The sequence below is a fragment of the Passer montanus genome, unplaced genomic scaffold (genome assembly GCF_014805655.1).
Source record: "Passer montanus isolate IOZ18808 unplaced genomic scaffold, ASM1480565v1 scaffold152, whole genome shotgun sequence".
NCBI lineage: Eukaryota > Metazoa > Chordata > Aves > Passeriformes > Passeridae > Passer > Passer montanus.
The window spans coordinates 273,398-288,644 of record NW_024362274.1 but is presented as its reverse complement, the minus strand read 5'-3'; the positions used below and the strand labels follow the sequence as shown (position 1 = coordinate 288,644).

Here is a 15,247-nt window from a genome sequence, read left to right as displayed (position 1 = left end):
CTTTTGAAGAATTTAACTGATGTTGTGTGCACACACATAAATACAGAAATAGATGTCAGGATTCATTTAAAATATAGAGTAAACATTGATTAAAAAGTTAAATGCTACTTGAATTGCTAATTTTAATGCTGTCACTTTGAGTTTAATGCCACTTCAAGATCAAATGGTTTCAATGGCCGTTTTTTAGGTTTGCTACAATCATTGCAGTTCAAAATTTTGAGACAGAAACATATTACTTTTATAAGTAAAGGAGGAGGTGAAGGGTAAAATTAATATTAGATTTTATGTAAGAAAAAAATCAGAGCTTAGCACTTTGTGAAAATAAAATTATTTTAGCACACATTTAATATTTAATTGTAGTCAACAATGGGCATAAATTCCAAATGGCAGTGGATGTGATAATTTTCTGGAACAAATGGCTAAGAGCAATTTACAGTCTGCACAGTCTTTGGCAACATCACAGAGAGTTAATGCAAGTGGAGTGTCAGGAAAGGAAACACGACAGAGAGCAGCAAACTGGACAGGCTCCAAGATGCTCATTAACCATGTGACTAATCTTAAAATGAATACATAATGCAAACGAGATGCGAGAGCAGCTTCCTGTTTTGGTGAGATATCACTGCATGAGATTGTGTCAAATGAGCAGTTGAGGGCATTAAGGCTGTGTCAATGTCAAACTCTAATTGAAATGGGTGTGGGATGGAAAGCACTCTAGCATTAAGCACATGAATTTCCATGAGGTTCCCTAACGAAGTGCTGCATTCACCAATGCATCAAATAAAATGCATTTACTCATATTTAATAAGATGTTGGAAGTGCAGGGGTGAATTTCAGACAGAAAAATGTGAAATGTAGCTGGAAATAGTCTAGGTTTAGATAATGCATACCAAAAAATGTCTGTGATATAAAGATTGTATCTATTTTGAAGGTACAATAATGATAAAGTATAAAGCAAGGGAAATACAAACATTAAAAATTGAAGAAGACAAAGGTGGGACACATCTGCTAGATCTGGGGAGAGGCATCTTGACACAAAAGTTCTATTCACATTTTTATTTAGGATACAAAAAGTTTCTAGAACATTTCTGCTCTTATATAAAATATTAATGCACATGTAGACCATCCCTAAATTAATTCTCATTCTTTCTTTATATAGAAAATAAATATTTAGATTGGACTGAACATGTCACAACTGGATTTCAGCCCCAAAATTTTTTTTTTCTTTTTTTTTCCTTTTCTTTTTCTTTCATTCATCATTTTTCTTATATTTGTTGGCCTTATCTGAGATGGCATAAAAAATCATACAAAATGATCAATTTTTCTCCAAGGACTGTCTCCCAAGGCTATTCACACTGATTATGTAGATGTAGCAATATTGCCTCTATTTTCCATTGTCATCATTGTTCAAAACAAGAAATGAAGAATGTACAAGAATACTGGTACATGCCTTTGAGCCATATTCTTAAAATTGTGGTTTTATTTTTCATTTTGTTGTCTGTTGATATTATTTGCATTATTAAGATATTAATAATCACTTTTGGTGTAAAGCAGTTTTTCTTAGGTATATAAAAAAACCCAGAGATTATGGATACTCTGTTTGACTAAGGCTCACATTTAGACATCCAAATTACGAATACTGCACACAAATCATGTATCTTGGTTCCAATTATGTGAGATTCAGGGAGATTTAGGAGTGGAGATTCAGTTCTTTGCTCACTTCCTTTGTCACAGTTTGTGGGAGCCATTTGAGATCCTCTGGAGCGTGTCCAGAGAAGGGAACAGAGATGGGGAAGGGTCTGGAGCTCAAGTCTGATGAGAAGTGACCGTGTGGGGACTCAGCCTGGAGAAAAGGAGGCTCAGGGGGGACTGTGTGGCTCTGCACAACTCCTGACAGGAGGGGACAGCCAGTGGAAGGGTTGGGCTCTGCTCCCAGGGAACAGAGACAGGACAAAAGGAAAAGGCCTCAACTTGTTCCAGAGAAGGTTTACATTGGATTTTTTTTTTCTCTGAAGGGATATTAAGCAGTGGCACAGGCTTCCAGGGCAGTGGTGGAGTCACCAGTCTCCATCCCTAGAGGGATTTAAAATCCCTGTAGCTGCGGCACGTGGGGACGTGGGTGGGCTTGACAGTGCTGGGTTAACAGCTGGACTCAGTGATCTCAGGGCTGTTTTCCAACCTAAAGTGGAAGGTTCAGAATCCCCACCCAGAAGGCTGTAGATATTCCAGATGTTCTGTATGGCTGATATCTGTCCCCCTGTGAGTGTGACACAGGATCTATGGATCACCAGAGCCCTTCTAGTCCAGTGAATGAAAACCAGAAAACATTCCCAAGAGCATATTAAACATCAAGACTCCTGTATGGGCAACTAGATAGCATCCACACTTCAGAGTAAGGAGATTTTAGCTACCTACCTTGCATACAGACAAATATTTGGTAGGTTTCTAAATCTAGATGTCTGAAGATGAATTGTGGTGCATTCTCTGACAGCTTGTCAGAACGAGGACCTTCACAAATTACTGTGATACCTCTCAGAGTGTCTGCATAGGGGAAAATGAAGAGTGAGATGTGCTGTGCACCATCCTTGCTAAGGTGGTAAAAAGAAAGGAGAACATTGGCATGTGTCTGGCAGTGAAGGTTCTTCCATAGTAAGAGAAAAATAAGCCATGCATAGAAAAGTAGTGAGTAGCATCAAGAAATTAAGAATGGAAAAAGAGCCCAAACTGCTCAGTTAATTTAGATTTCAAGGAAGCAATAACACGTCTTCTGCTTAGTGTTACGATTTCATCCTGCTATGAAAGAAAATACTAATTATTTGAAAGTACAGAGAGGGAAGACTGGAAAATCACAGCAGATTTTTCTCTCTCTGATGGAAACAATTTGACTTGAAAGCCAAAAATAATCTTATTTCTCTTTGAGATATTTTTTTTAAATGCAGTATTTTTTTCTCTAAAGTGCATATTAATGATAATGGGATAATCTCTCAATGTTTCAGTATGAGACATGTTTGTCTTAGATGAAGTCTCAGATCATGATGAAGTTTAATTCTTCCCATTGAGAACTTCAGTATTTTTCTTGTTAAAGGACTAGTCTCGTCCTGTTCTAAACATGCTGTGTTACTCAGACACATGATCTTCTGCTCTAATGTTAAACTTTCCTTCTTTGAATTTCGCTGTCATAAGGCAGCTGTACAGTCCTAAATTGTTTTCAGACTTCATACAAAAAACTATCAAACAAGAGGTTGCATTCTTCTGTCTGTACTCAAGGGGAATCACCACTGAGATCCTGGTCATAATTTTGATGTCCAACATGCAGGTTTTCTTACACATATGACTCATGGAATTATTTTTAGGGCTGTTTACATCAGGTGACAGTTCTTTTTTGATTAACATTTTCAAACACCAAGGAAATGTTGTTTAATCTAATAATTTTATTTTAGTGACATCTCTGATACAAGCAATATCAGAGAATGCAGTCAGTGTCTTTAGAGAATAGGTGCCCCAGAGGGCTGATTCTGCAGTCATCATCTCCCCTCTCAAGTCACCAAACACCTCTTCAAAGTTTGGACATTGGTCAGAACACCTTGAAGAGAATTTTGGCTTGCACTTTAGCCTCGGCAATGCAGTGGTGTGTGTCTATCTCATATGCTCTTAGAAAACTGAACCCAGCAGCTCTACTGGCAGATTCATTTCAGGCACAGCAGTGCCAGAGAGCAGCCACAGCTATGAGCCCCTCCCTCACCATGCTGTGAAGTCCCAGAGGAGGAAAAAGTGTAGAGATCAAGTGTAGAGCTATCTATCTAGAGCTATTAATATTATAATATATTAATATACAAAAGTTTCTCCATTAGTTATTAATACCTGGAGCTATTCTTTACCCTAAAGCACAGGCAAGGATTGGTGCATGAGCTATCACCTGCTAGGAGCAGGCACTGGAGACTCTGAAACAGTCTGTAGTTTTGTGAGGTGAGATAAGCCAAATCATAAAACTCATTTGTGAGGAAAAAGAGGAAATCCCACTCTTCATCTCTGCCCTTTCCCCAGCATCACAGGCTATCTGGCATTCATTGAACAGGTTTTCAGGCTAATTCAGTAGTATTCCATAAAAAAAGTAAGCCACCTGTACATGGAGTAGCTGCCTGACAGATTACTGAGTTTAAAAAATTTGGTGGAAAATATAGTTCTCAAGGCTCAAAAAGTCAAAAGGGATCATGTAGAAACAAATATGTGGAAAAAGTGGTATAAGTGGGAATGAAAGAGATCAGAAATGGTTTTATTTCTGAGACAGGCAAGGTGTGAAAACCCAGTCAAGCATCTCATGCATTCACTCTCAGACACCAGTCCATGAGCCAAAATTCCTTCACAAGTTGATCCCTGCTGTCAAAAATAGCAGTGTCAATTACCTGTGCCACGGTGTGGGATTCCGTGGGCTATTGACCATCTCCAAAGGAGGAAAACTGGTTAAATGGTCTTGTGACCTTTCATGGCTCTCTATATTCTCAGCTGGAGCATTTATCTAATCAGAATTACCTTAAATGATAATCTGGCTGGTGATAAGACTTCCCGTTCTCCATTACTTTAGAAATTAAGAAAAGAAACAAATGACTGTTATGAGTAAAACCAGGCAGGTGGTGAGTGCTGGTCAAAAGAGATAAATCCAGTTGTGGGACAGCTATGAGGGGTGCTATGCTTATATGATTCTATTTAACCAATATCTCTGCTCAGCAAATGCTTACTATAGCTGGAAGAGGCCAGAAAAGTGTTTACCCTGTGTGCTGTCATGAGAGATCTATGCTTGCCTCATTTTCACATGCAAAAATGCACCAATACCCCTTAGCTGCTAATGGTTTATATTTATTATTTTCCATACTCCATTAATTTTCTTTGTGTTGGAAGTAAAATATATTCCTGCCTTGGCCATCTTTTCACACAAAAGGGTCTGTGGAGGATCAAAGTGTGGAGGACCAAAACATGGTATATTACCCTTCTACTTCTTCTGGAAACCTGAGAGTAATTGTGTATCTGCTAAATACAGAAAGAATACAAAAATAACCAAAAACTTCATAGAAGTGTGACTTGGTGGTTGTTCTTTTTAAGCACTGATTAGTCAGATTAAAACAGAGGACGGAAGAAAAAAGCCTCTTCTTATAAATGTGACAATACAAAAGCATTTCTGTGGTATATTTTTATAATAGTAGCAATAGTAAGAATAATTACAATAATGAAACACTTTTATGAAAATCATTTTATAATATCTTCTATATTCAGAGTGTAGAAAGTATCAGCCAAGAATAGAAACAATTTTTTTTTTTTGTCTGTCCTGTTCTACACAAAACAGTCAATTTTTTTCTTCCTAGCAGCTTGGTACAGGGCAGAAGACCTCCAATTCAGCAATAGGTGGTTTTGGTTTGACTCCACTAAAACATCTTTGCTTCTCCTCTTTTGATCCACCAAGTCTCTGATTGATAAATCTAGTCATTTGAAGCAGAAAAAGAGCTTAAATGGTTCTGCTGGCAGAAGAGGATATTCTCAGAGCTGAGCTCTTCAGTCCTATTCTCAGGCCTACAATTATACCCTAATATTAACCCAAAAAAGAAAACTGGGGCAATATCTCCTTCTTAGGTTCTTCTCTGCTCTCTTTCACTGGCACACTTTCATTGGGTTGAGCCTCTCATATGATCTGTGGAATTTGGCTCTGAACCTTTAGATCCTGGATGATTTTGGCTGCAAGCAAGGTCAGCATTTGGATGATCACATCAAAAACAGGAGAGTTTTACATGTTTACCCAGAACTGCCACCCACAGTGAAGCTACACACATATTGTAGTTTCTAATTAGCAGTGTAAGTATGCAGAGTGATAGAGCATGACTACGTCACCCTAACCTCTGCATCTCATGTTAGTTAGATGAATAATTCTTTGAAATGTGAAATACAATAAAGAAAGCCTTGGCTCTTGGGACTAAAAGTGGGGTGGTGTGTTGTGTTTTGTGGCAGATGAGGATGTCCAGTGTCCTGGGAATTATATGGCTGTAGCTGGAGTGAACACCAAACTCACTCTGTGGCCTTTACCCAGTGGTTCTGCCATGGGTGTCACAACCCTCATTCGGTGATTGCAATTACCATTAATTACCTGTAATTACCATTAGGGTCATGAACTTAGAAGGACCTGAAGTGAGACTTGCAGCCCCTGAATAGGGAAAACTCGCTTACCTGTGTCCTGTATATTGTGATTAGCAAAATTATTCCATAAATGATATTTGAAATTGAAAGAGACGCCCATGCCATGGTTTGCCAGAGGCGGATGATTTATCACGCTCAATTCAAAATTCCTCATCGCAGGACAAATGTTTCCATTAACCTTTCTTTCATGGAAGCCAGCAGCCATCTACACCTTACTAAATCCAAGGCACCATCCATGCTAATAACCATGCAGATGTAGCCAACTTGCTAATTACTTCCCCTGAAATGACAAGAAGTGAATTCGTAGCCCTCAGATTCTCCCACTCAGTAGCACAAGCACAGACTTGAAAGAGTGGTGAAATTGCTACCTGCTATTCTTGTTCCCCAAGATAAGGGTACTTGGACTTCTGTTAATTATCATGTTTTGATTAAACAGGAGTAGTTTGTTCATGTACGCCTTTGAATGAAATGAAATTTTTCTGGAAGCAGAGAAAGTAATGTTATGCTTTTATTAAATATCAGTAGCATTATCTACATTGCAAGCAGTTCCTAACAGCAAGTGCAATGCTTTTCCTGAGTTATCTTCAATCTTAGGTTGCAAAATTTGATAACTTTTGCAGAGAAATTTTAATTTCCCTGCTAGACTTAACTCTCAGAAAAATAGCTTTATTCACTTGGGGGACATACAACAAGTAAAATTTAGCTTCTTTGGAGGACAGTACTGAAGGTTTTGATGAAGACCTGGGTAAGATTTCTAGGCAACAAAACTTTTCCTAGGCAATGATTAACACAAAATTAGTCATATATGTGCATATTTGCAGATTAAAATCATAAATGGTGGCTTTGTTAGTAACAGCATTTGCATCATAACTGAAAGCTGCTTCACTGGACCAAATTATTCAGATCACCTGTGCCACCTTTAATATCAAATCCATGCTGTATCTCAGCAGAAAGTTATCATTTAAAGGAGGAGGCTAAACCCAGAAGAATTCTGTTTCACAATGTGTTGCTATGTAAGAATGGAATGAGCTTCTCTATCCATGTGTTTGGGGAAATGAAAAACGAGGGATGCATTGTTTTCTAGACTTCATCTTCATTATATAAATTGTAAAATAAATTTGATTTTGATCAGAACTTGTAACCACTCTGTGGCCTTGTGAAGAGGCATTTGCTTTAATTAATAGTAATTCTAATTTGGAGGGGGAAATGCTCATCTGCAGCTAGAACACAAAATGTTGCAAAGAGTAAAAAATTAATACAAAGTATAGCATTATAAAAATATCCACTGCTTCTGTAGAAGGAGATATTTGCATTGGTGGTTTTGTGCTTAATTTTCAATCTGCTAATGGCCCTAATATTTTTCTCTGGAGTGGATAAAGTGACATATACTGTTATGCTCACATATCCTGCTGTAATCTATAAACTCTGGCCCTTGATGACAGACATCTGACTGGGTGCAAGGTGCTGCAAGACCAGAAAAGGTATTTTAACTGCTTTGTCTGGAAATAGGTGTCTTACATTGAATTTTCTATTGTACATTGTGCTTTGTATCCTTGTTGATTAGTCCACATAGAAGAAAATCTCTCTCATGCAAATCTGTTCACCACAATCATTCTTAATTTTAGTTCTTCTTCAAAGCTGGGCAGGACATTGCCTCCTTTTCCAACTGCTTTGTTAATAAACTTCTTGATCATGAGAACCCAAAGGAAGAAGAGAAACTAAATTTAACTGGCTCAAAGTTCAATTCCCTTAGATTTCTGATCACACAAAACATTTTAGAGCACAGATAATGCTGTTGGGTTTTTTTGTTTGTTTTTTTTTTTTTTACTTACCACAGACTAAGTGAGATTAAGCTGCCTTTGCTTCCAGTGTTTTTCAGCAAAGAATGAAAGGGCACCACAGTAATGAAACAGTGAGCTGACATTCTAGAAGAGGTTCTTGTACACATCGATGGGTAAAACTGAAAAAGAAAAAAAATAAAAATAGAAGATGGAATGTGCAATATATAACCCATTTCCCAATTTAAAAGGCACTGGGTGCATTTCAGGTCACCAAGAAAACTGGCGTGTACTTAGCCAAAACTGAAAAGCAATCAGGCTGCTTCAGCAGCTCAGTGTTATCAGTCCTGCCCTGCAGAGCACAGCTCTGAAACATTAGGCAGCCCAACAAGAGGGAGAAAGTTAATTTGAGAGCAGCTGTTTTAAGACAGATACATAATGGCATTAGGAGAGGAGCACTGTGGTGAGGTGAGAGCTGTACAGAAATGCCCATTAGGCTGAGGAAGCTTTCAGGTGAATTATTGGAAGCAGATGCAGCCAAAGCCTGAGGTAAAGGAGTCAGACAAGAGTATGATGAAGGTGGATGCTAAAAACTACTAATAATGAATAGTGAGGCTGCATGAGACTTACTGGGCCTAAATGGAAGTTTTTACTCTTCTACAACGGTTCTGGATGTTCATCAGGTTGCCAGAGTTGTTCAAGGGAAGTGAACATCCCTGGAAGTATTCAAGGGCAGGTTGTGCAAGGCTTTGGGAAACTTTAGTCTGGTGGAAGGTTTCCCTTTCTGTGGCACGGGAGTTGGAATGAGATTCTTTTAGGTCCCTCCCAAATAAAAAAATTCTTCAATTCTATGATTCTATGTACTGTGCCCCTCTGCATGTTTAGGCACCACTTTTCATTGATTAGGATTAAACGAAGTGGTTTATTTGAGGATCTGAACACAATCTAGTTGTGCTTCTGCTTTCCATTGAAGATATTAGCAGTTCCTATATTAGGAGGACAAAACCAACTACAAGATGTTGTGCTCTTTTGTTTTCAAACATAGATAATAGAATCATTACACTTGTTTGTTTGTTTGTTTTTAATTGGTTTTATTTGCATCTTCACTCCTCGAAATTATAAATTATCTTATGAACTGCATAATCACAGAGTAACTCTCTTTGGAAGGGACTCCAAATATCATTCATTCCAGCTGCTCTGCCATGGGTAGGGAAACTTTCCACTGGACCAAGTTTCTCCAATCCCCATCCAACCTGGCTTTAAACACGCCCAGGGATGGGGCAGCCACAGCTTCTCTGGGGAACCTGTGCTATTGAGAACTCAGGGTAATTTATGTGCCATTAAAGGAACAGAAACTTCCAAAACAGAACACAGCAATTAGTTAAAAGCATGTTGTGACACTGAACAAAGGCTAAGTAAAGGAAACATTGTGTTTTCAGTTGAAACTAGGAATAGATGGAATCTACAGCAGTGATATGAACTTGAATTTAGCAAGGCCATTTGAAAACATTACAGAAGATTTTCTGAACACATATGTGGCCAAAGTTTTGGTTCAGTATCTTATCTCTAAATATTTTTATGGCAATTGGAATGCTAAAATGAAAACAGAGATATAGAGATTTCTGTATTTATTATCATGCAGCTGAATGTGCAATGAATAAATGAATTAATACCTTTTACGATAAGCACTTAAAATGAATAATATTTTATTTTTTCTCAGATTATTTTAATTTTCTCCAGGCCTACACTATAGGTTTGTTTTCCTTGGGTTTTTTTTGTTTGGTTTTTTTTTTGTTTGGTTTTTTTTTGTTCTTTTTTGTTTGTTTGTTTGTTTGTTTGTTTTTAAATAGGCTAGCAGAGAAGTAATATCTACATTAAATGGTGCATTATTTACCTAAGTCTCTGTCATAGAAATAGATGAGATGTTCAGAACGTGTGGTTACTGAAGAAAGTGTTTCTAGCTGTGGACTTAGAAAGGAAGAGGGTTTTTTTCTCTTTTCTGCAAACTATCATCAAGATTCTTCTGCCTGGAATAATATTGTCTGTTACCATCACTTTTGTAGGCAGGTACACAGGCAACATGTGCTGTTAACATGAAACTGAGTGAAACCTGAAGGATCTGACAAAGACATGAGAAACCTAAAAAAATGACAAATGGCAAATACAGCTCAATGCTGACAAACAAAAATCATCATCACTGGGCAGAAAAATATGACTGCAGGTATAGAAATTGATTGCGGAAAACAGAATCACAGAATAAGCTGAGTTGGGAGGGAACCTACATGGATCAAGTTGGCTCAAGTCCCACTCCTGGCCCTGCACAGGACATTCCCAAGGATCACACCACTTGTAATGATGTAACAGAGCTGGAACTCGAATATTTAAATAACCTAGTAAATAGCCTAGTACTAATATCCCTATTTGCATTATATTAAAGGATACTGCTATCTCTTTGAATATTTACAAAATACAAGGCAATCAAATCTGTCAGTCCTGCTCCACTACACCACCCATTGCTTATCACATGTGCAGAGTTTATAGGAAGGCAACCTTTGTGACTTGGTGTCCTTGTCTGCAAAATGCTGATAGCAACGCTCACCCAAATTGTAAAACACTAATAGTCCAGGAAAATAATTAAATGCTAAGGGAGGTTTTAATAGCAATGTATTTTGATGGGCAATTCCTATGACATGCATACTCTTATCTCAAAGAGGAGGAGTTTATGTGTAGTATTTGGTACAGTGGTTTATGTCTCTGTTCATCCAGTCTTTTCATTTAAAAATTCCTTGCTCTAAATAGAAACAGCACCCATACAGGCAAAGACTCATGACCATCCTACATTCAGGAGCATTGCTAAATTAAAATGCATTTGTAACAGATAATCTGAGCACACCTAGAGCTGTGTCTCCTGCCATTGCTTTGGCACACAGGGAGAACAACAAGAGGCAGAATTCCAGGTGTGGCTGACTGAGCTTGGATCCCTTCTGCTGGATTGACACCTCCTCAGTCAAATAAAATATATTTTGGCTCACCTATATATGTGAATCTGACAATTTTTGACTGCAATTGGTATTGTACAAGACAGAGAAGAAGAGAGACTTTATTTAGAAGTCATAGAAACAGAATTAACAAATGCAAGAAAGAAGAATCTGACCTAAATTTCAGGGACTGGAACATGTCTGTAATGCAGATGAAAAGCCCAATACAATTCCCCTTTAAATTTTACACCATTCAAATCTATTTGTCATGAAGCAGTTACATGCTCATTACTGAGAAAGTACCCTGATATATTTTTTATGAATTCAGATTCTCTAAGACAACTGGTCATAACTTGCATTAATTACTGTATTTCTGTGTCCAGAATTATGTCTTGCAAATAAAGAAATCTGAAAAAATGATCATGCATTAATTTCAAACACACACACACACACACAAACCCCCAAAAAATCGGGTAACATAAGACTTAAACACTTTTTTTCTTTAATTTTCTAACACTGCCAGGGGCAATTAAAAATGAAAAAAAAAAGATAATTTAAAAGACCCTAAAAATTTAGATATTCAATAAAGAGAGAAAGAATTTAAAATTAAAAGAAATAGGTAGCATTCAGAAAACAGTTGGATCTCTATTTTTTTTGTCCCACCCTCCAATACATTATGCAGTCAATATTCATTGATGCCATATGATATAATCCTCTGAGAATAATTTTGTATCTATTTTCATTTTTATTTTTAATCTTTGTAGGAAATAAGATTCTAAAAAACTCAACATTATATAGAGGAAAAAAAAATTCTTTCATGGTAAGTTCATATATCCACAAATTGTTCAGATTACAAGGATGTGGGAGTTTTGTTTTGTTTTCTTTTGGTACCCTAAAAAATGTTCATTCTTGCAGTCAGTGTTTGAAGCACAATTAGCAATATCAGTAAATTCCATCCAGAGATTTTTTCATGCAATAACCCACTCTTTTGCAGAATTTTACCCAAACCAAAAGCTGAGACTTTATGATTAACCTCACAGAAAAAAAAGACTAATCCTGAGCTTAATCTGAACAATATCGTTATAGTCTGATTGATTCCCTGATGTCTGATTATCATTCATGCCTATTTTGTATGGGTTTTCTTATGCTTTACTGAAACAGTATCTGGATTTTGGCCTTTTATTGAAAACCACTCCTTAGAGCTGTAGGGTGTAAAGCATAAATACATGTGGCTTAGCAGCGCCCAAATTAGTTTTGTAGGAAACATTTTATTTGTATTATGAATTAATTAGGTGAAAGAAGGTTTAGCATACTCAAACACTGGGAGTGGTGTAAATACAGCAGACACCATTTGTAGTGCAGATAATTTTTAGAGGGAGGATATTGGAATGTGAGTTTGTAAGTGTTCCTGATGAAGATTTTCCCACTTTGTCTCATATACATTTAGATGCAGTTTCAGAGGAATATCTTCACTTCTGTTCTCTCTCTACATGTGAGCAGCTTGTTCCTGCTTTTTGCAGCAGGGTCTCAGAACTTCCCTTACCATGACCAACCATAAATTGTGCCATGCTGCTTGGACTAAAAAAGACCAACCACACGTTAGTGCCTTCTGAAATTCTTTGGGAAATATGTAAAAATATCCGGATTTCTGCTAAACCTCATAGCTACCAATGAACCAACAAGTATGGGTCTAAGATACAGATTTTTCCAACTCTTGACTTCTAGGAAGAGGTTTATTTCCAGGTTAATGTCTCTGGATCATCATTTTAAATAAAGATATTTGCTCATGTAATAGACAGGAAATAGAGTTAAACCTCTCTTTACATTACTTTCTAAGACAACATCCCAGTTTAAAACTATTAATTGTGGAGCAGAACTAAGTGGTATAGCTCTTCTTCTTGGTCTTTATTACATGATATGGAAAACAGGGGTTTCAATTTATCCATCTTGATTCTGTCTGCTGCCTTGGAAGGCATGAAATGCCCAGGAGATCAGTGAATCCACAGGTAAATGGAAAGGCAGTGTCCCTCACAGGAGTGACTGTGTTTGAGCATTAAGGAGGTGATTAAGAAGTTGAAGTTCATAAGTGGGTGCCATGATTTGTTCTCTGATATAAGAATGTCTTGGCTCAAGACAGTGATTTCTTTGGCAAGTGTGCACTTTAGGACTTCCTCTTAAATGTGTGCCTGAAGAAAATTAGGAATTAAATCTCCCACCTATTTTCCACCTACATGCAGGTTGAAAATAGCCCTGCTTATCACACCCCATCTGAGGACATTTTTAGACTTCTCTTTATTATCTGTACTATCCTGCATTTTGCATGTAGACAGAGAGAATATTACAATGGAAACTCATATCTCTTTCCCGTTTCATCTCTACATTTCTTGGGGCAAAATAAAATCTTACATGTGAAAAACATTTGCTTAGAAAACAATTTAGATTCATGTACTTGGTTAAAACATATTAAAACATGTTTCTGTACCACCAACAGAAGACATCAGCATACATCAAGAATGAAAATGAGACACTGATGCTAACATTCTTTTGTGAAATGTTTTAAGGTCAGTAGTTAGGGAAAGCAAAATAAATGAAAATGACAAAATGTCTTTATACATTTAATGTTGCATCTACAAATTGAAAAACATTAAGCATACATCAAGAATGAAAATGAGACACTGATGCTAACATTCTTTTGTGAAATGTTTTAAGGTCAGTAGTTAGGGAAAGCAAAATAAATTAAAATGACAAAATGTTACATCTACAAATTGAAAAACATTCTAAAGATGGTCTGTGTCCAGCTTTTAACAGCTGAAACTTTACTGATAACAGTGACATTATATCAGGGTACACCTGGAGTAGCTCAGCAGGGTAAAGGTCTGAAAGCTGTGGCTTATATTCAGAGGCCAATAGGTCTTTTAGTTATAACTAACTCTTAACTTGTAAATCCTTTCTTCTGAAAAAAAAAAGGAAAAGAAAAGAAAAAAGATGGGATTTATCTAGTTTCATTTTCATCTGAGTAACATTTAAGTAGGAGGTTTTTTTCCACATTAACTGTTTTAAATCTTCTATATAAAGATTCATGTTGGAAAAGGGAAGTAGGACAACTGGCTTTAGAGAATCTAGCTGCAGAGCCAAGAGTGCAAGCTAAATTTATGGAAGTCATATGTCAATTATGTATGCAGTAATGCAATGCAAATGGACACCCACCTGCATGGAATTACATTAATAATACTTGATAGTATCAATAGAATTTATGTGAAGGAAATACCATGTTTGATCTTTATATATTTTGCTATTTTGTTTTTAATTATTGGTAAATGGAAAAGAAGGGAAAAAAAGAAAAAAAAAATCTACTGCAGGTAGATTGCATTGTCATGCAAAAATAAATTACTTAAACTGCAAGTAGTCCTATGCCTTTTATATGGTCCATCTTTGCCACAAATGGAAAAGAAGGGAAAAAAAGAAAAAAAAAATCTACTGCAGGTAGATTGCATTGTCATGCAAAAATAAATTACTTAAACTGCAAGTAGTCCAATGGCTTTTATATGGTCCCTCTTTGCCACACAGTTTCTTGTTCAGCAATCCTTACAAAAAGATCTATTAACCAAAACATATGGTGGTTGGTGTGCTCTGGTTTTCTCAGAAAAGTAATATATCATACAATTAATTAAGCCTCTGGGCCATCTTGATATCACAGGGATTAAATATTTGTTTAAAGAAAGTCATGTGCCTATTTTCTGAATTGAGGCCTAAAATAAAGGGGGAAATACTGTATGTGATTATGTCACGAAAGACAGCAATCCTCTGGCTGGACAGGAGGGGTCTGAGTTAAGGCTGTACAGACTTGTATCCAAATGCTTTCATTTTTTCCCTCTGCTGGTAGAAAGCAGATTTTCCCATGCTTTTATAAAGTGCTGTATGATGCAACACATATAGCACAAACTGAAAGGTCCCAAGTATTCCAACTACCTGCCATATTATCCCACATTATAATCTCAGTATTATTCAGCAGAGCTTGAGGGTGTCTGCTAAGACAGACTCTTAGGACAAGCCCAGCCTGCTCCCAATGGTTAAATGGCATTTCTCAGGTTCAACAAATGCACTTGTCTTGTCTTCATGCCTCAGTGCACTTCCAGCGTCAGTCACAAAAACCACTCAAGCTGCTGTGCATGATTGTTCAATTAAAGAGCACAGATAATTTCCAAGACTATTTCAAGTATAAACACGAGCCAGAATCTATGCGCCTTTTAATCTTACGAAGAAAATACAAATGTTGAGGAGGAATGAAATTATAATGTGAGGAAAATAGCTTGT

General features: G+C 36.9%; 1 protein-coding gene across 1 annotated transcript in view; it reads left to right on the top strand.

Moving 5' to 3' along the window:
• Positions 1-15,247, top strand: part of RIT2 (Ras like without CAAX 2) — a 174,985-nt gene that overhangs the window by 54,105 nt on the left and 105,633 nt on the right. The window lies entirely within an intron of this gene.